General features: G+C 40.5%; 1 non-coding gene across 1 annotated transcript; it reads right to left on the reverse strand.

Moving 5' to 3' along the window:
* Positions 1–879: 879 nt before the first annotated feature.
* LOC112724891 (small nucleolar RNA R71) lies at positions 880–986 on the reverse strand. Its single transcript, XR_003164031.1, has one exon. It is a non-coding gene; the product is annotated as a small nucleolar RNA R71 (small nucleolar RNA).
* Positions 987–19,931: the final 18,945 nt, after the last annotated feature.

The following is a 19,931-nucleotide window of genomic DNA, read 5'->3' on the forward strand; positions in this document are numbered from 1 at the left end:
TGCATCAAGTTTATGGTGCCGTTGCCGGGGATTGATTTTGTATCAACAATGATTAAATTGGTGGATAACTAGATTGAGCATTTGTTTTTATTTTGTTTGATTTAAGTTCATTTGAGTAATTTACTTTCTGTTTAGCTATTTTCTTCCCTTTCCCCTACCCATTTTCTTAGTTGTTTATAATTCAGTCACTAACTCACTAACTGTTTGATATATTGCATCACTCACGCTAACAGCATTTCTGTAGAAATTACTGTCTGCACCTATCCTTCTTGCTTGTGCTTTGTTGGTTATATGACAGGTAGAAGAAGCGGGGCTTCAACTTCCTTTGATTCTGAACCTGAGAGGACCTTCCTTAGATTAAGGAGGGAAGCAAGAGGAAAGAGAGTAGTTGGTGCTGAGGAAGAGGAAGAGTACTTTGAACCAGACATGGATGAGAATATGGAAAACCATCATGAAGAAGAGGCTCACAACCATGGTAGAGAAGGTCCAGCGCATCAGGCTGGGCAAGAAAGAAGAGTTATGGGTTCTTAGATCAACCCAAACCTAGGAAACTGTGGGAGTAGCATCCAAAGGCCAACCATACATGGCAACAACTTTGAACTAAAGCCACAGCTTATCACCCTTGTTCAGAACAATTGTTCATTCGGAGGAAGTGTCCAAGAAGACCCCAATCAACATCTAACCACCTTCCTGAGGATATGCGATACTGTGAAGTCTAATGGTGTTCATCCTGACACCTATAGACTACTTCTATTTCCCTTCTCGCTCAAGGACAAAGCATCTAAATGGTTGGAATCCTTTCCAAAGGAGAGTTTAGCAACCTGGAAAGATGTGGTGAACAAGTTCTTGGCAAGATTCTATCCTCCTCAACGGATCAACAAGTTAAGAGCTGAGGTATAAACATTCAGGCAGCAGGATGGTGAGACTCTATATGAAGCATGGGAGAGGTTTAAAGACTTGACAAGAAGATGCCCGCTAGATATGTTCAATGAATGGGTGCAGTTGCACATTTTCTATGAAGGCCTTTCGTATGAATCAAAGAAGGCAGTAGACCGCTCATCCGGGGGATCTCTGAACAAGAAGAAGACCATTGAAGAAGCCATAGATGTCATTGAGACTGTAGCAGAGAATGACTACTTCTATGCTTCTGAAAGAGGCAACATTAGAGGAGTGATGGAGCTGAACAATGTGGATGCATTGCTAGCTTAAAACAAGATGATTACCAAGCAATTAGCTGACCTCACCAAGAAGATGGAGAGGAATCAAGTAGCAGCAATCACCACTTCAGCAGCAACCCAAGAAGGAGTGAATGAAGAAGCAGAGGGTGATCAGGAACAAGCTAACTACATTGGGAATTCACCTAGGCAGCACCATGACCCATACTCCAAAACATATAATCCTGGTTGGAGGAACCACCCAAACTTTGGGTGGGAAAATCAACAAGACCAAGGCCAAGATCAGAGACGCCATAACCCCAACAACAATGCAACTCACCAACACTCCACACAGAGGTCATACCAACACCCACCCAACAACACTTCTCAACATTCATACCAAAGTCAAAATGGCCCTTCTCATCCTTCCAATCTCAACTCTCCATCATCGGAAGAAAGACTATCAAGGATTGAGACTCTACTTGAAGGTATATGCAAGGAGATTCAAGATAACAAGGTGTTCAAAGAGGAGGTGCGAGCCAATATCAAGAATAAGGGAGACACCATCAAGAGGCTGGAATTTTAAGTGGGATACCTATCTGAGAAGATTCCCAAACCTACTAATAGCTTTCCAAGTGACACAGAGAAAAATCCGAGAGGTGAAGCAAAGAAAGTCAGATGGGAAGATTGCAAGATGGTTACTATAAGTGATAAGGAGACTGAGGAAGAGCCGAACAAACCATCAGAATAACCTGAAGATACATCAGCAGGAAAGCAGGAAGAGAATCATCAAGAAACCACAATTACACAGAAGGAGCTGCTGAGACTCTATGCACCCTTTTCCCAATTACTCAATGGTGGTGTAGAGAAGAGAATATACTCAAGGTTTCTTGACATATTTGCATCTCTCCATGTAAACATACCATTCATCAAGGCCCTCCAAAAAATGCCCTCATACATTAAGTACATGAAGGAGCTGCTAACCAGGAAAAGCTCACTCAAGGGAGGACAAATCATAGTGATGAATAAGGAGTGCAGTGCCCTCATTCAACCAGAGCTGCCTACAAAAAGGAAGGACCCAGGGAGTTTTCACATCCCCTGTGCCATAGGAGAAACAATGTTCGATAAAGGACTCTGTGATCTGGGAGCAAGCATCAACTTAATGCCTTTATCCCTTATGAAGAGGCTGCAAATCAATGAGCTAATACCCACAGATGTAGTCATCAGGCTGGCAGACAAAACTCAAAAACAAGCAATTGGAGTGGTTGAAAACGTGCTGGTGAAGGTTGGGAACTACTTCCTTCCTACAGACTTTGTCATACTGGAAATGGAAGAAAGTCACCTTCACCCAATCATATTGGGAAGACCGTTCTTAGCTACAGCTAGAGCGCTCATAGATGTGGAGCGAGGAGAGCTAATACTGACGATACATGACGAACAACTCACCTTCAACGTCTTCAAACCCTCACAAGAAGCAAGTCAGGAAGGCAAGGAACTAAGGGCAGAGCATGACAGAGCAATGGTGGGAGAAAAAAGCATTGAAGCACAAGCTGTACACCCTGGAATTCCTTTGGGTGATGAACAAGAGAATCAGCAGCTGTCACAGCTAAAGGAAACTCAAGTGGAGCCAAAACCACCAGAATCATATGAGACCAGCAACAAAATCTCCCTAGGGAAAGAGACCACAAAGAGCAGGATAACAGCAAAAGAAACAAAGAAGAAAGTACCAAGGAGATGGAGGAATAAAAAGATCCCTACAGAAGATTTCTCTCCAGGGGATAAAGTGATCTCAGCTTACTTCCTAGATATCCCACCTCATCTCCCCACCATCCCATCTCAGTTACCTAAGGTTTTCACCATCAACAAAGTTCTCTCCCTAGAACATGTGGAGATCATTGATGAAGCCAATGGATATAGGTTTACTGCAAGAGCGGAAGATCTGAAGCATTACCAACCACCATGACAAAGGCAGAACGTCAAGCTAGTGACGCTAAAGAAGCGCTTCATGGGAGGCAACCCATGTTTTACATGCTTTTAAAAGTAGTTAATAAAGCAAGGTTCAGGGATTTCAACTCAACTTAACATGCACTTGAATGAATCCTTTTGTGCAACATATGGTGAGGAACAAGTTTGGTGTTCAAGGCACACTAAGAGAACATAAATGTAACCCATATCATATCACTCTTAGGGGCCTTGAACAAATCTTTTACACCACATGGCACCAAACTAAGTTTGGTGTTGCCAATGTTGCATACATGGATATTGAGTTAGTCAGTTGGTGTGCACTCATGAACAGCACTTAGTAGTTAGAAACAAAAACTTTAAAAAGTAGTTATTCTTTTAATTTTGTCGCCACTTTCCACAAGTTTTCTTTTAATCACATTTCTTTTATTTTGTAGGAGAATTGATGGGGCAATTGAAGGGTTCGGCCACCACAAAAAGAGAAGACTATACACGTGTCTTCAAGGGGATTGCATTGGAAATTGTTGCCATGCAACATTGGAAGGAGAACAAGCTTGGAAACTGAACCAACACCATCATAAAGTTGATGATCCTTGTGCTCATCCCATGCTAAACCCCATCCGTCCATCACACAACCACCCCATCAATCCATACCTTTCATTCACTCATCATTTTCCTATATAAGTGAGTCCTAGTCCGTACTTCCCTTCACATTCCAGCAACCACTTCTTCAAACTTCTCACTCTCGAAGTACAACTCTCCAAGCCACACCCTATCCAAACCCAACCAAATTCCACCACTCATCACTAACCTCAACACCTTCACTTTCCAAAAGTCACTCATGGCATCATCAAGCTCTAAAAGAAGAAAGGGGAAGGAGCCTATAGAGCAATGCCCTTTCGATGAAAAGAAGTTTAGAACTTTTTATCATGCACTCCAATTTGGATGGATGGCTGATAAGGAGATCATATATGAGCTAGGATTTCAAGTCAAGAAAATTGAGTGCCCCGAAATCACAGAGAAGGTAGAAAAGAGAAGATGGGAGCTCCTCACTGATCTAGTCATCGCAAGAATAAATGCAACGCTCGTGAGAGAGTTCTACGCAAATGCGGTGAAGTATGATAGGAAAGAGGAGTCTTATATAAGCTTTGTGAGAGGAGTGACGGTGGATTTTAGTCCCATGAGCATCATGAGAGTGCTGAAGCTACGAACTATACCATTTGAGGAAGAGAGTTATCAATCTCGAATAGATGGTAATCCTAATTATGACCAGATTGTGAAAGATATTTGCATACAAGGGGCAGACTGAATGAGAGATCCCAATGGAAAACCCAAATTTATTAAAAGAGGTGATCTCACCCCTGAAGTAAAGGGATGGTTCAAAATTATAAGAAGATCCATCCTTCCTGCTGGAAATAATTCAGAGGTGAATCTTAAGAGAACAACAATGGTGCAATGCATACTTAAAGGGGGAGAGATCAAAGTGCACGAGCTCATAGCCCAAGGCATTAGGAAGATGGCTGAGAAAAGTGATTCTGGAGGAAGGTTAGGCTATCCCAGCACCATTTTCCGCCTGTGTGACAAGGCCGGGGTAGTGTTCAAAGATGAAAACCCCGAATGGATAAAAGTTGGTATCCCAATTACTGTCCGGCGTATGCATGCTGTTACATCTTCCCTACCTCAACGAAGGATAAGAAAGAGGGTAGCCCAGCAAATTGTAGAAGGGCAAAACCCAGAGGAGCAAGCCGCAGCCACCTTGAACATGCACCAATTACAAGAAGCCATTGATGGCTTATCTAGGCAATATTGGGAGAATCAAGAGGCACAGAAGGAGCTTCAATTACAGATGATGGGCCGTCAAGAGGAATCGCTCTCGAGATGGATGAATCAACAAGGGGAGTGGCAGAAGCAAATGATGGAGCAGCAATTGGAACAAGGAAAACAATGGGTGAATCCTTCCACAGGATAGAACAAAGGCAAAATGAACAACAAGAATCTATCCAGAAGCTAATCAACATCCAAGCACATCAAGGTGCACACATACATGAGATGCATCGAAAACAAATAGAACAAGCAGAACTCTTTGACGAGCACAGGGCATTCTCTAAAGGGGTTTACATGAGTGAAAGTGGAAATCATGTAAACATGCTAGCCAGGCTCGGATACTTAGTCGGACAGCTACCTATAGTACATCTGGGAATCACAAAATATGACGAAGTGAAGGATGAGTTAGCACGAGAAGAAAGAGAAAGGGTGGAGAAGAGTCATGAATCAGTAAGGAAGGCACTTGAAGACTGGAAAAGACCCAGACTAGCACGGATACAAGAAAGCACAAGTGGATGCAAAGAGGACAAGCAAGAGGGAGAGCATGGGCAACCCCATGATTAAAAGGTGGTGGAGTTCCCTCATTGCCCCATCTTTTTCAAGTTTTAAATAAGGAAAATCATGTCTGAAATAGAACATGCTTCCATGTTAGTTTAGAATTTTCAATTCTGTTTTTAGTATTCTCCTTGCTTAGGTCTATGATTGCTAGTCAAATTGCCTGTTTTCAACTCCATCTTGCTTATTGTATGCTTGTCCTTTTTAAGCTAAATAAAAAGAGATGTTATGAAAGACCAGAGTAGAGTTCAATTTATGGAGTAAGTTCTTAGATTTGTGGTGTAGTAATCACTTAGCTAAGTTGGTACACCAACAAGGTGGGAAGGCAACTATCTGTCCTAAATCATATGCTTGAAACACACCCCATGAGACTAGCTAAATAATAAGATCCTAATAAGAAAAAGGAAAAGAATAATGAGAGTTGAAAAAGAAAAAAAAGTTAATAAAGAATAAGGCTAGGCACCAAAGGCTTGAATCTTGAGGGATGTGTCTGTGGTGCTCTTGTACCAAGGATCTGCTTGGATGAATAAGTTCTTAGGAGTGCTTCATCACTTGGTAACTTGGGTTAACTAACCCGGGATTATCAACTGAAAATCCACTATCAAGAGCAACCTTGCTACAGAACATTTAGTAACCCAAAGAGGTGCTGGACACCAAGACCTCAAAGGAAGAAAATAACAAACCATGTGCTTGTGGTATACATGTGTGGGGGAGAGAGACTTGAGGGAGTAAGTCCTTAGGGGTGCTTCAACACCTAGCACCTTGAACCAACTGGTTCGGGAGTGTTGGCTGAAAGCTTATTTTAAAGAGTCGCCCCCTCACAGAGCACTTAGCCTAAGGATGCAATAGACCTTGGAAAGACAAAGGGATCAATGAATAACAGTCTCAAAGGGTGCAATCAAGTGAGTATTCCAAGGCATGATAAAGGTCTGAAAGCCAGTAAAGGAATGAACCTAAGTTGCTATGCATTAAACCCCATAAAACTAAGAACATGACTTCCACAATAATGATTCATTCATCTTGTCATTTCATTCATCATTCTCTTGTTCCAGTACTTGCTTAGGGACAAGCAAGCTTTAAGTTTGGTGTTGTGATGCCAGGGCATTTTGGCCAGTTTTACTGACCTTTTCTTTATGGTTTTAAGGTAGTTTCATGCACTTTCTTAGGAAATAAGCAAGTTTTGGGTAGAATTTCACTTACATCTTGATTCAAGCTAACATTGTGATTTTTATATGAATTCATGAGAATTATGCATGAATTGAATGACAAATTGGATGATGCATGTCTCATAACTTGGACTAGAACGTTGATGCACTTTATTACTTAATTTCAGGACAATGGAAGCAAGGAAGAACCACGTTAGCAGCCACGTTAGTCTAACTAACGTGACCTCTAACGTGGAAGGGGAGCTAGCTTGCAACGTTAATGAGAAAATAATCGCCAATAACGTCCTTGAATCCATCATAGCCCACGATAATTGCCACGTTAACTACATTAACGTGGTAGTTAACGTGGAAGAAGAAAATGAAGCCAACATTAGTGACACTCACCTTTGTCACTAACGTTGGACCAAGCTCATATTGGCCACGTTAAGAGCCACGTTAACTCAGTTAACGTGGACTCTAACGTGGGGAAACAAAAGAATGACCAACGTTAGTGACACTCACCTTTGTCACTAACGTTGAGCTAAGCCACTTTGAGCCACGTTAGTTGCCACGTTAACTCAGTTAACGTGGAGGGAGCAAAGAATCGCCAACGTTAGTGACACTCACCTTTGTCACTAACGTTGGGATGAGCCACTATGAGCCACCTTAACTCCCACGTTAACTACATTAACGTGGAAGCTAACGTGAGTAAAAGGGATGATGAGCCAACGTTAGTGACACTCACCTTTGTCACTAATGTTGGAGATGGCTAGCAATACCACGTTAGAAGCCACGTTAACCTAGTTAACGTGAACTCTAACGTGGGAAGTAGGGGCATTTTGGAACGTTAGTGACAAAGGTAAGTGTCACTAACGTTCTCGAAGATGTGGCAAGCCTACATTAAAGGTCACGTTAGCCACACTAACGTGAACTCTAACGTAGGGAGAAAGGAGGATTCTCAACGTTATTGGAAAAAGTAAGTCCCAATAACGTGTGCGAAGGACCAAGAGGCAACGTTAGTGGTCAGGTTGATGCCACTAACGTTGAAGTTAACGTGGAGCATCCTTGGGTTAGGAACGTTAGTGAAAAAGGTGATTGTCACTAACGTTCTCGAACCCACACTTTCACTTAACGTTAACGCCACTAACGTCCTAAGCTAGAATCCCTGCCTACTTCACACTTTCTCTCTCCAAGTAAAGCTAAGCCCACTGAAGAAGATAACTACTTCAACTCAAGATCCAAAGGCCCATATCCAAGACTTGAAGAGCCAACTAGAAGATCAGAAGAATAGTATAAATAGGGAGAACTTTGAACTAGAAAAGAGAAGCTTTTGGCATTATTAGAATTACTCTCTGTATTTTACTTTCTCTGCAACTTTTAGTTTAATTCTCAGAATGTACTCTCCATCTATGCTTTTCATTCCCAGAGCTATGAACAACTAAACCCCTTTCATTGGGTTAGGGAGCTCTGTTTTAATTTGATGGATCAATAATAGTTTTCATTATTCTTCTTCTTTCTTTTCTCTTGATTTTACTAGAAAGCTTTCAATCTTCATCCAATTGAGTAGTTATCTTGGAAAAGAAGCTATTCATACTTGGATCTCTTCTGAACCTTAGTAAAGGGATGAAGAGATCATGCTAGAAATACTTTCTCATGTTGGACCAAATTGGGGTTTGGGCGGATATGGTGACATATAATTCTCCCAATACTTTGATTTGGAAATACATGTGGTATAATCAGTGACCACACTTCATCTCTTCTCATGTGCAATTAGACCAAGGAATTGGCTATTGATCTGATTTGAGAGATTGAATTACCAAGGAATTGGAATTCAATCACTTAAGATTGCCAAAGAGATCAATGAATACATTGATTGAGGAAGAGATGAAAATGAACTTGATCCGGAGAATGCAACATCTCCTAAGCCCAATGAATTCCCCATTTCTGATCTTACCCATTCTCTTTACTTTCTGCTATTTACTTTCATGCTAAACTCCCCTTCCCTATTTAAGATTCTGCAATTTACCTTCCGTCATTTATTTTCTGCAATTTACTTTCCCGCCATTTAATTTCCTGCAATTCTCAACCCAATTTTTGCTTAGCTCAACTAGAACATTCTTCCAATTAAAGTTGCTTGACCAATCAATCCTTGTGGGATTCGACCTCACTCTATTGTGAGTTTTTACTTGACGACAATTCGGTATACTTGCCGAGGGAGATTTGTTAAAGGACAAGTTTCCGTGCATCAGCCGTGATCTATGTGTTAAGTGATCTGGTCACTTCCTTTTTGACAACCTCTAAGATAGTGGGGTTTAGTCTTCTTTGGGGTTGACGAACGGGCCTTGCTCCCTCTTCAAAAAATATTCTGTGCTCACATACTTGAGGGTTGATGCCTACTATATCTGCCAAACTCCACCCAATTGCCTTCTTGTGCTTCCTCAGCACACTAAGTAAATGCTCTTCTTGTTGAGAAGTGAGTTTCTTTGCAATGATAACTGGACACTGTTGCTTGTCCTCAAGGTAAGCATATTTGAGGTGTGGAGGAAGGGGTTTTAATTCGAACTTCTGATCATGGTCAGGCTCTGGGTTGTCTGGAGCTGGTAACAATGGTAAAGCACTGTCATTGTCCTCTGAGAATGTCCCCACACTTGGACCTTATCCTGTGTGCTTCTCCTCTAATTCCTCCTGGTGAACTTCAGCTACAGTTTCATCTATGATGTCACACTGGAAGATAGAATGATCTTCTGGAGGGTGCTTCATAACTCCATTCAGGTTGAAACTTACTAATCGGCCATCTATTTCAAAATAGTATGTTCCTGAAAAAGCATCTAATTTGAACTTTGATGTCTTCAGGAAAGGTCTTCCAAGTAGGATTGATGATGGCTTCTCTGAGTCATTTTGGGGCATCTCCAGAATATAAAAATCAGTGGAGAATGTGAGTCCCTTAATACCCACTAATACATCTTCAGCAACTCCAACCACTGTAATAATGCTCTTATCTGCTAACACAAAACGAGCTGCCGACCTTTTTAAGGGAGGGAGCCTCAAAATATCATATATAAACAAAGGCATTATACTCACACATGCTCCTAAATCACACATGCAGTCAGAAATTATCACACCACCAATAGTACAATTAACTATACAAGGACCTGGGTCACTACACTTTTCAGGTAAACCTCCCATTAAAGCAGATATGGAACTACCTAAAGGAATAGTTTCTAATTCCTTAATTTTGTCTTTATGTATACATAAATTTTTTAGAAAATTTGCATATTTAGGTACCTGTTGAATAACATCAAAAAGAGGAACAGTTACCTTAACCTTTTTGAATATCTCTACCATTTTGGGATCAGGTTCCAGCTGCTTCCTGGGCTTCCTTGCAAGTTGTGGAAATGGGATAGGAGTGGTGTCTTCTGCAGTATCTGCACCCTGTGGTGCTTCCTTCTGTGGTTGAACTTCTTCTTTTTCAGCTATGTCCTGTATGTCCTCTTCCTCTTCAGCATCTTCTATTTCCACTACCTCTTTAGCTGAGGCGTGTTCTGGTAGGCTTGGCTCCTCCTGATTCCTCTCCTGCAGTGTGGTTCTGGACCTCAGGGTGATGGCATTAATGCCACCCTTGAGATTGGGTAATGGTTGAGAGGGGATTCCACTAGAGCTCAAAGGCTGGTTATTTGAGTTATTCATTGATCCAATCTGTGAGACAAGAGCTTGCAGAGTAGCGTTCTGACCATTTAGAGTGGCATTAATGTTATTTTCCATGGTCTGTTGTCTCCGATCAATGGATTGTAGTAAATCATCATTAGAAGATGAGGAAGGATAAGTAATTTGAGAGGTCTGCTGTTAGGTATTCTGTGGTCCTTGGGATTGTCTTAGGTGAGCCGCTCTGTAAGGCTGGTTCTGGTTCTGCTGCCTGTTGTTGTTATTATTCCACTTCTGATTTCCCTGATTATCTCTGCCTCCTCTGTTGTTGTTGTTGTCCCTCCAATTATGGTTAGAATTTTCCTGCCATCCATGGTTGTAGTTGCCACCTTGATTGTACCCTTGGTTGGGGCGGTCATAGAAGTTATGAGTGGCTGCTACGGTGTTGTCTTCCTGCTGGAGCTGCGAACACTCATCAGTATAGTGGCTATAATCAGCACATATTCCGCAAACTCTCTGTGGGACTAACTGTTGGTTTTGCTGTGGTGGAGGAAGTTGAGCTTGCTGAACTTGTTGTTGATTCAATTGCATCTGCTTCAGTAAGTTGGTCATTTCACAGATACTCTGAGTTAGAGCAGCAGTCTCTCTGCTAGAGGATACTTCTGCAATGACTTTTGAACGGCCTTGTTTCTGCCTGTGATTCCGAGTAGATTCAGCTAAGTCGCTGATCAATTGCCATGCCTCATCAGTGGTCTTGTACTTTTTCATAGACCCATTGCTAGCACATTCCAATGTGGTCTTATCTTGGGGCCTCATGCCTTGTGTGACGTAACCGAGTAACACTATCTTGTCAATCATATGGTGGGGGCATGCTTCCAGAAGATTATTGAAGCGCTCTCAGTATTCATAGAGAGTCTCAGATTTATCCTGAACAATCATGAAAATGTCTTTCCTCAGTTTATCAGTAACTTCAGCTGGAAAGAATTTTTCCAAGAATTCTCTTCTCAGTGTATCCCAGTTGGATACAGTTGCTGCTAGTTGAGTGTAGTACCACTCTCTTGCCTTCCCCTCAAGAGAAAACGGAAAAAGCTTTCAGCAAAATTGAAGTTTCATCTGCACCATCACGCCTGACAGTAGAACAGGCTGCTTGAAAATCTCTCAGGTGCTTGATAGGCTCTTGAGCAGGCAAGCCATGAAACTTGGGCATCAAATTGAGCAGTGCAGTCTTTATTTCAAAGTCTGTAGCCACCGCTGGGTGATGCGCTTGAAATGGTTGCATTGTAAAATTAAGGGCTCCAGCCTCCTGGATAGTAACTCTCCTAGCTGCTGCCATGTTACCTGCACGTAAATCAACCAAATCAGTAGAACGGGGACTGGTTTCTTTCTCAAGTGACATTTCAGATCCGTCCTCAGAGAGGACTAACCGACGCCGAGCTTGCCTTATTGGTGAAATAGTTCTTTCAATCTCAAAATCGAATACTAGCAAGTTTGGATCAGGAAGTGAACGCGTCATCTAACGAAAGAAACAAGCAGCTCATGGTAGCAAGATAAAATAAAATGCAAATAAATAAAATCCAATTAATAACTTTTGCACTCTATTGTAACTCTCCGGCAACGGCGCCAAAAATTGACGTGGCGGAAATTGGCTAATTAAGAATTGATATAAGTTGTGCGTTGCAAGTATAGTTCTTAACCAACCAGAAATCCGCTTATCAATTTAGAAAGGTTGTCACAAAAATTAAAATTAAAATATTGGGAGTATGAATCCCAGGTCGTCTCCCAACGAGTTGTAGAAAGGTGTGCTATTTTATTAATCAAATATTTTCAGAAAGAGTTTGAGTTGAATAAACAGGAAATTAAATTGGGGAAATTAAGTAATTTAAATAAAGGCCTTGACTGGGAGAAGATTAGTTGGAAGCCCTATTCTTGTTGCAGTACTCTCAAGATTAATTGATAATTGAAGGTCGTTCTGTTTAGTTATCCCTTACTAAATAAGGGAAAGTCAAACAAGTTGGAATGATGTTTCTACTCACACGTCCCAATCCGCTTACTTGGAAGGATTGGCGTTAGTGACTAGAGAGCCATCCAACAATAAACCCAATTACAATTTCTCCTTTGAACATTCCAACTCAAGGGTTCCTTTCAATCAACTCCCCATCAAGTCAGGGAACTACTCGCTCATTGTGAATGTAGAACTCATAACATAGGAAAGGGAATTAAAGAAATACATGATAAATAAAACTCAAAGAAATCAATTAAAAATAAAAGTAACTCTTGTATTAATAAATTCTAAAATAATCCAATAGTAAAATTGAGTAAATTAAAGGACATGGAAGAGTAAAGCCAAGTAAAGAAAACAAACTAGAATGACGAAGTCTTGATGAGGTAATAACTCTTCTCAATATCCCAAAACAAAGAGCAATCGAAATAAAGATCCTAAGAACTATGAATGTGTAGAGAGAAAACCTAGAGGAGGAGTAAAACTAGATCTAAAAACTAAAAACTGTGTAGAATGAATGTTGTTTTTGGTTTCTGCATGTCCTCTGGCTCTAGTCTGCTTTTCCGGGCCGAAAACTGGGTCAAAACAGGGCCCAAAATTGCCCCCAGCGAATTCTGCAGATTATGCAGATCGCGCATGTCACGCGATCGCGTCATTCATGCGGACGCGTCATGCGGCGTTTTGCTTTGCCACGCGGGCGCGTCGTCCACGCCTCCGCGTCACTTGTGCTATTCCAATCCGCGCGGTCGCGTGAGCCATGCGACCGCGTCACTGCGATTTCCTCTCTTCCACGTGGTTGCGTGAGCCATGCGGCCGCGTCACTTCTCGCTGGTCATCTCCTTAAACATTAGCATGTCCTCATGCTTAGTTGAAGGAGATAAAATAAATGAGTAGGAACATGTAAAACTCATGCAATGCAATGCAACCTATATATATGAATGCAACTATATGATTTTTTTTTGTCCACTTGATCAATAATAAATAAGCTCTTCAAAACAATTACAAATCAAATTCCACTAATTCAATTCTCATGCAGTAAGAACAGATAAAAATGCAAGAAGGCAGCTCATGAAAGTAGGGAATATAGAATTTTAAGCATTGAACCCTCACTGATGATGTATGTACGCTCTAATCTCTCTAGTGTAAAAGGCAATCACTCTATCCTTCTCTAATCATGCTTTCTAATTTTTGTTCTTCTCCTAATCAATCAACAACATTTGATATACCAATGCAAACATCATGAGGTCTTTTCAAGGTTGTAATGGGGCCAAGGTAATGGTAAGGATACATATATGGCTAAGTAAGCTTATAAACTGAATCTTTAATTAACCCAAGCTTTAACATAACCTATATATACTCTATATAACTTTAGAATCCATACCTAGCTACCCAGAATTTCTCTTTCACATTCCATACACATGTATCAACTTTTATTTTAATTTTATCATACATGCATTGACCTTTGAATTCTTAACTTAACGTTGGGGTAATTTTGTCCCCTTATTTATTTATTGAATATTTTTTATTTTTTATTTTTTTTATTATAAGCATAAAAGTAAACATAGCTTATCAATGCACATAGATTTTTAATTCTTATAGTTTCACATGAGTAGGTATCCAAATTCCCATTATATTATCATGACATATTCCTTTATTATCTTTTGTTCCCACAATTTCCCATACTTAATTAGCACACACAATTCTATCTTAAGCTAACCAAAGATTCAGTTTGGGATATATAATTATTTTTTCGCTTAAGGCTAGTAATGTGGTAAAATATAGAACAAATGGGATTTAAAGGCTCAAAGTGGCTAACAAAGGTAATTGAAAGGGTAGGCTTAATTTGGATAAGTGAGCTAAACAATTAATGGCCTCAATCATATGCAAACATATAAATATAATAAATATTGGACATATAGGATGAAACAAAATATAGATTACAATCATAGAGAAGTAAACATACAAGAATAAAATAATTATGGTTAAATAATGTAACCATGCATAAAGGCTCAAATCTCACAGGTTGTGTGTTCTTTAGCTCAAAAATCATGTTCCAAATACAACTTCAAGCAAATTTAACATAAAAATTTAATTAAAATTAGTGAAATTTTGTTCCAAAAATAGAGTCTTAGAAGAAACTTATTGTCTTTTCAATCAAGTAGAACATGCATGCAACTAATCTATTACTATGCAATTTATCCTATTCTACAAAAGAAAAATCTAACTAAATATCCAAATTTATTGGTGTTTAGGGAAGAGAAATTACCTCCGGAAGTCAGGTACTGACCGACCTCCCCACACTTAAGGCTTTGCACCGTCCTCGGTGCCATCTGTCAGGAACAGGGGTGGGTTGGTAGCAGTATCTCCACAGTCGGGACCATCATGGCTCCCTGTGCTAGTAAAAGAAGTGGAGTCCGGGGTGTCTGAGTCCTTGAATTTTCCCATAATAAGCTCCTTGAGGTATGTGAATCGGCGCTTGTTACGGCACTCTCTCATCTTAGCTTTGTGTTCCTGCCGATCCAACCTTTCGAGTATCTGATGGAGCAGTTGGTCTGTGGTGGGTGCTTGTGGTACGGAAGGAGGAATGTCCTGAGCCGGTTCAGTGGGCTAGCTTGTAGTGGCTGCTGAGGGTCTGATATATTTTCCATTAGGGACATATTGATCATCCCGTGGAAGTATGGCTTTGATGTCCCCAGCTCTGAAGGAGACTCTGGCTGCTGAGACGAGATCTGAGACCAAGGCAGGAAAAGGTAAGTTGCCCGCGATTTGTACGTATCCAATGGCATTTCGGATGTGTCTTGGTAGGTTCAGAGGCTGGTCTGTAAGGATGCACCATAGTAGAACGGCCATGTCCGCAGTGAAGGAGGACTCATGAGTGCTCGGAAAGACGTAATGGGACATGATCTGTGCCCATACGCGGCCTCCAAGGTAAATGCTGAAGCCGAAATTCCCTTAGGGCTGGTACGATAGTATCCGTAGATCCATCGGCTGCTAGGTAGTGCGATAACTCTGAGAACGGCGTCCCAGTCAAATTGGGGTACATCTGGCACTTGAGTGCGGCTTCTTGAAAGGCGTCCAAACCTTCTGGAATAGGGGGAAGACCTAGAGCTTTTTGAATGGCCTCTTCTATAATGGGAACTTGCTTCTGACGGACAAAGACAGACTGTAGGGTTGGCAGGTGGAAGTTGGAGTAGAACTCGACTACCCAAGAAAGATTGACCTGCCTCGGCTGTCTCTGTAGGAAACCCGATTGTCTTTTTGCAATTTGCGGCTCAACAAAGCTAGCAATATGGTTTGGGAGGAGAATGAGGTATTCGTTGTTGTAGTTTCATTCTGCCAGGATGGGGAACATTTGCTCACAGTAGCGATTGGGAAATCGTGCAGTGTCCTTTGCTGGGAAGGCTTTGTCGTTATCATCAACCTTTATAATCCTCTTAAGTCTCTTTGTTGAGGGTTTAACCGCAGTTGAAGAGGGTTCTGCCACTAATGCTCTTTTTGTTCCTCTTCTTGCTGTTGATTTGGGAGTAGCTTTCTCTTTTCCTTTCTTGGTGGCTATTCTGAAAAAGGGGAGAGAAAGTAAATTAAATTCAAAGAGATAGAGCAAGGAAGAGAACGAAAAAGGGTGGTTATGAATGCACAGTAAAAGGTAAATGATGTTAACACATGGTCATGACTACATGTGAAAAGTCATCAATGGAAAATAGTTAGTGCATATGATGACAAGTGAATGCAAGGTGTTTATTGGCATGCTGGCAAAGGCATGAGTAGCATAGATCAAGCATCACTCGTAACAAATCATCACGTTTGTATTGACAATTATTTATAACGAATAAAATATAAAAGGGGTTTTGTGAAAAACGGGCATTTAATAGTAGAGTAGAATAACGGAGAAAAGTGCAAAATGCCATATGGACTTTTTCACAAACACATAACATGCATGGTGAAATAATGTATGGAAAGTATTAAATTGAACATGCAAGCAACCCTTTAAAAAGTAATATATAATTGCCAAACAAGTTTAGAACAATCCACAAGCATCTAATGAGAAATAATGACTCAAATAAAATTCTAACACCAAGTAAAAAGGAAGAAAATATGAATAATGAAAGTAAAAAGAAAAGAAAAGAAGATAACATAGAAAAATAAGAAGAAAAATAGAAAAGTAAGGAGAGAAGAAGAAAAAAAAGAAAACCTTGTTAATGGGGGAGAGAGAGTGTGTGAGGGTGTAAAAAGTGAGAAAGAAGGAAGAAGGAAGAAGGGAGGAAGAAGAAATAAGGAGGGAAAAGAGAAAATAGGATTTGAGGGGAAAAAGATAAGATAAGTGGCAAATCAGGGAAGCTGTGCGGTGCAATCGACGCGGTCGCGTGGGGCACGCGGTCGCGCGACTTGCGCTGATACTGATTGACGCGGGCGCATCGTCCACGCCTCCACGACACTTGTCCTATTCCAATCCGCACGGTCGCGTGAGCCATGCGACCACGTCACTGCGATTTCCTCTCTTCCACGCGGTTGCATGAGCCATGCAGCCGCGTCACTTCTCGCTGGTCATCTCCTTAATTTCTTGTGTTCCTTCCATTTTTCGTAAGCTTTCTTTCCAACCTCCAACTCATTCATGCCCTGTAAAGCCTGAAACACTTAACACACAGATCACGGCATCGAATGGAATAAAGGAGAATTAAAATACATAATTAAAAGTCTCTAGGAAGTAAGTTTTCAATCATGTAATAATTTTAGGAAGGAAATATAAATGTATGCTAATCATATGAATAAGTGGGTAAAGATCATGATAAAACCACACAATTAAACACATTATAAACCATAAAATAGTGGTTTATCAAGCTCTAAACTCAATCCCTCACTATGCTCCTTGATTGCTACTCCAGATTTGTCAATGGGAGTGCCTTGGTTGCTTAGGCTTAGTCGGGAGGAGGCCATATTGCTAACAGCTTCCACTAGGATAGCCATCTTGGCTCCTAGCTCTTTAAACTTCTTTCCATCCTCCTTTTGTCGCCTTAAGATATGAGATTCAAGATCTCTCAATTCCAACATGGAGGCTTCATCGGAGGGCGGTGGTGGAAGAGAGGGTTCATTGTTTAAGGGGAAGGCATTATAGTTGGAAGGTGGTTCATTTTGGTAAGGGTATGGAGTTGGTGTATATTGAGGTGGTTCTTGAGAGTAGTTGTGTTGGAATTTTGGTGGTTCTGTGTATGGTTCATATGGCTCATAAGGCGGTTGATATGGTGGGTAAGGATTAGGGTCATAATGGGGTGTTTGGTGAAAAGGGGCTTGTGAGTAAGGTGGTTCAAAATCATGTTGAGGGAGTGGTTCATAGGCATGTGGTGGTGGTTGTTGACAATTACAATAAGGGTCACCACATCCATTAGATTGATATGCATTAGGATTATAATTATACCCATAGGAAACCGGAGGTTGTTGTTGCCAAGAAGGGTGATCAATCCTTTGAGACTCCTCCCACCTTTGATTGTTCCATCCTTGGTGTATATTGTCATTATAGTTCCCATTCCCTACAACATAATTTGAGCCAAACTCATAGCCAAAGGGGTGAAAATTCATAATAGCAAATAAAAACAAAAGCTAACAAAAATAAGCAACAAAGTCCTAAAGCTAACAAAAACTAACAAATAAGTAAAAGGCAAACATATTCACAATATTCACAATAGCCAACAATATAACACCATTGCAACTCCCCGGCAACAGCGCCATTTTGATGGTGTGAACTTTTGTTGATATAGAATTTCCTCAATTGAATGAATTCTCGTTACAAGTATAGTTCTACACCAACAAAGAATCCTCACATGCAAAAATTTTGGTTGTCACAAGTAACAAACCCCAAATAAGAATTAACCGAAGTATTTGAACTCTGGGTCGTCTCACAAGGAATTGCAATGAAGTGTATGATTATTAGCTATGAAAATGCAAGGGGGGTTTAAATTGATAAGAGGGCAAGAAATTAAATGACAAGAAAAGTAAATCAAGCAAGTATTTAAAGAGGACAAGTAAATAAGAGAAAGTAAGTAATAAAGAGAGAGACATTCATCGCAAGAATTGAGATCATAGGCTTTCTATCCTAGTCATGCATTGATTAATTCATCTTATTTAGTCAACTCCAACAAACGGAAGAAGGTATCATTTCATCTTCACCTAGGAAGAATGTCAAACAAGACTAATTAATCATGTCACAAATATAAACAAGAATTTATCTCATTACGTCATCTTCAACATTAGAAGAAGGTATCATATTATCTTCCATGAGAGAAAGTCTAATAAGACTAGCTAATCTCAATCCAAAAGTCCTAATCAACTCACTAATTAAATTAGCAAAAGATTAGCGTCAATGAAAACAGTATTAGCTAACAACTCTAGATCACCAACATGAGTTGGGTTTTCATGACTCAAGATTGTCTAATTACTCTTTCCAAGCCAAGAATGCTCAAAATCTACTCTAAAGACCAACCAAGCATTTTATCAAACACTTGGTAGGCATAAAAGGAAAGCATGGTAAAATTCCAAGAATAATAAATCTACCAACTATCAATTGCAAGAAAAGTAAATCAACAATTGAAATCATCAATAAAGGAACATCAAACATAAATTTCATTAAATGTAAACAAGATCCAACATGAGTATTCATAAACATAAAGAGACATAAAAGTAAAATTGACAAGAGAACTAAGAAGAATAGAGTAGTAGAAACAAGAAATTGGAAAAGAAACAAGATGAAATCAAGAAATCATGCCTAGATCTAAGATGGATTAACCTAACCTAATTCTAGAGAGAAGAGGGAGCTTCTCTCTTTAGAAACTAACCTACATGATGCTAATGCTACAAAAAATTGCTCCCCTCTTTGCCCAAGCTTGAATTCTACATGAAATAGCATCAAAAATGGGTTGGATTGGGCCCAAAATGAGCTGCAAAATCGCTGCGGGCGATTTCATTAAAGTGGACCCACGGGCAGAATCGACGCGCACGCGTACATGGCGCATGCGCGCCCCTGAGCGAAAAGTAACATATGACAAATTTTATATCATTTCAAAGCCCCGGATGTTATCTTTTTAACGCAACTAGAATTGCCTCATTTGGACCTCTGTAGCTCAAGTTATGGTAGATTGAGTGCAAAGAGGTCGGCTTGACAGCTTTACGGTTCCTTCATTTCTTCATGAATTCTCCCACTTTGCATGCTTTTCTCCTCACTTCTTCCATCCAATACTTGCCTTATGAACCTAAAATTACTCAACAAACATATCAAGGCATCGAATGGAATTAAGGTGAATTAAAATCACCAATTTTAGGGCCTAAAAAGCATGTTTTCACATTTAAGCACAAATCAAGGGAGAATTGCAAAACCATGCTATTTCATTGAATAAATGTGAGAAAAGTTGATAAAATTCCCCAAATTAAGTACAAGATAAACCACAAAATTGGGGTTTATCAGCGTGCCACTTGAGTTCGAAGGCGTGGCACGCCAACACAAGAAATCCACTATGGCGTGCCACTTGAGCTCGAAGGAGTGGCACGCCAAGGTTGAAAGAGGGACGAGCATGCCACTTGAAGGATTAGGCATGGCACGCCAAGCTGGAAATGAAGAGCACGTGACACGCCAGAGGCACGCCAGCCACACGCCAGCTGAGA

Source organism: Arachis hypogaea, chromosome 11, assembly GCF_003086295.3.
Source record: "Arachis hypogaea cultivar Tifrunner chromosome 11, arahy.Tifrunner.gnm2.J5K5, whole genome shotgun sequence".
Taxonomy (NCBI): domain Eukaryota; kingdom Viridiplantae; phylum Streptophyta; class Magnoliopsida; order Fabales; family Fabaceae; genus Arachis; species Arachis hypogaea.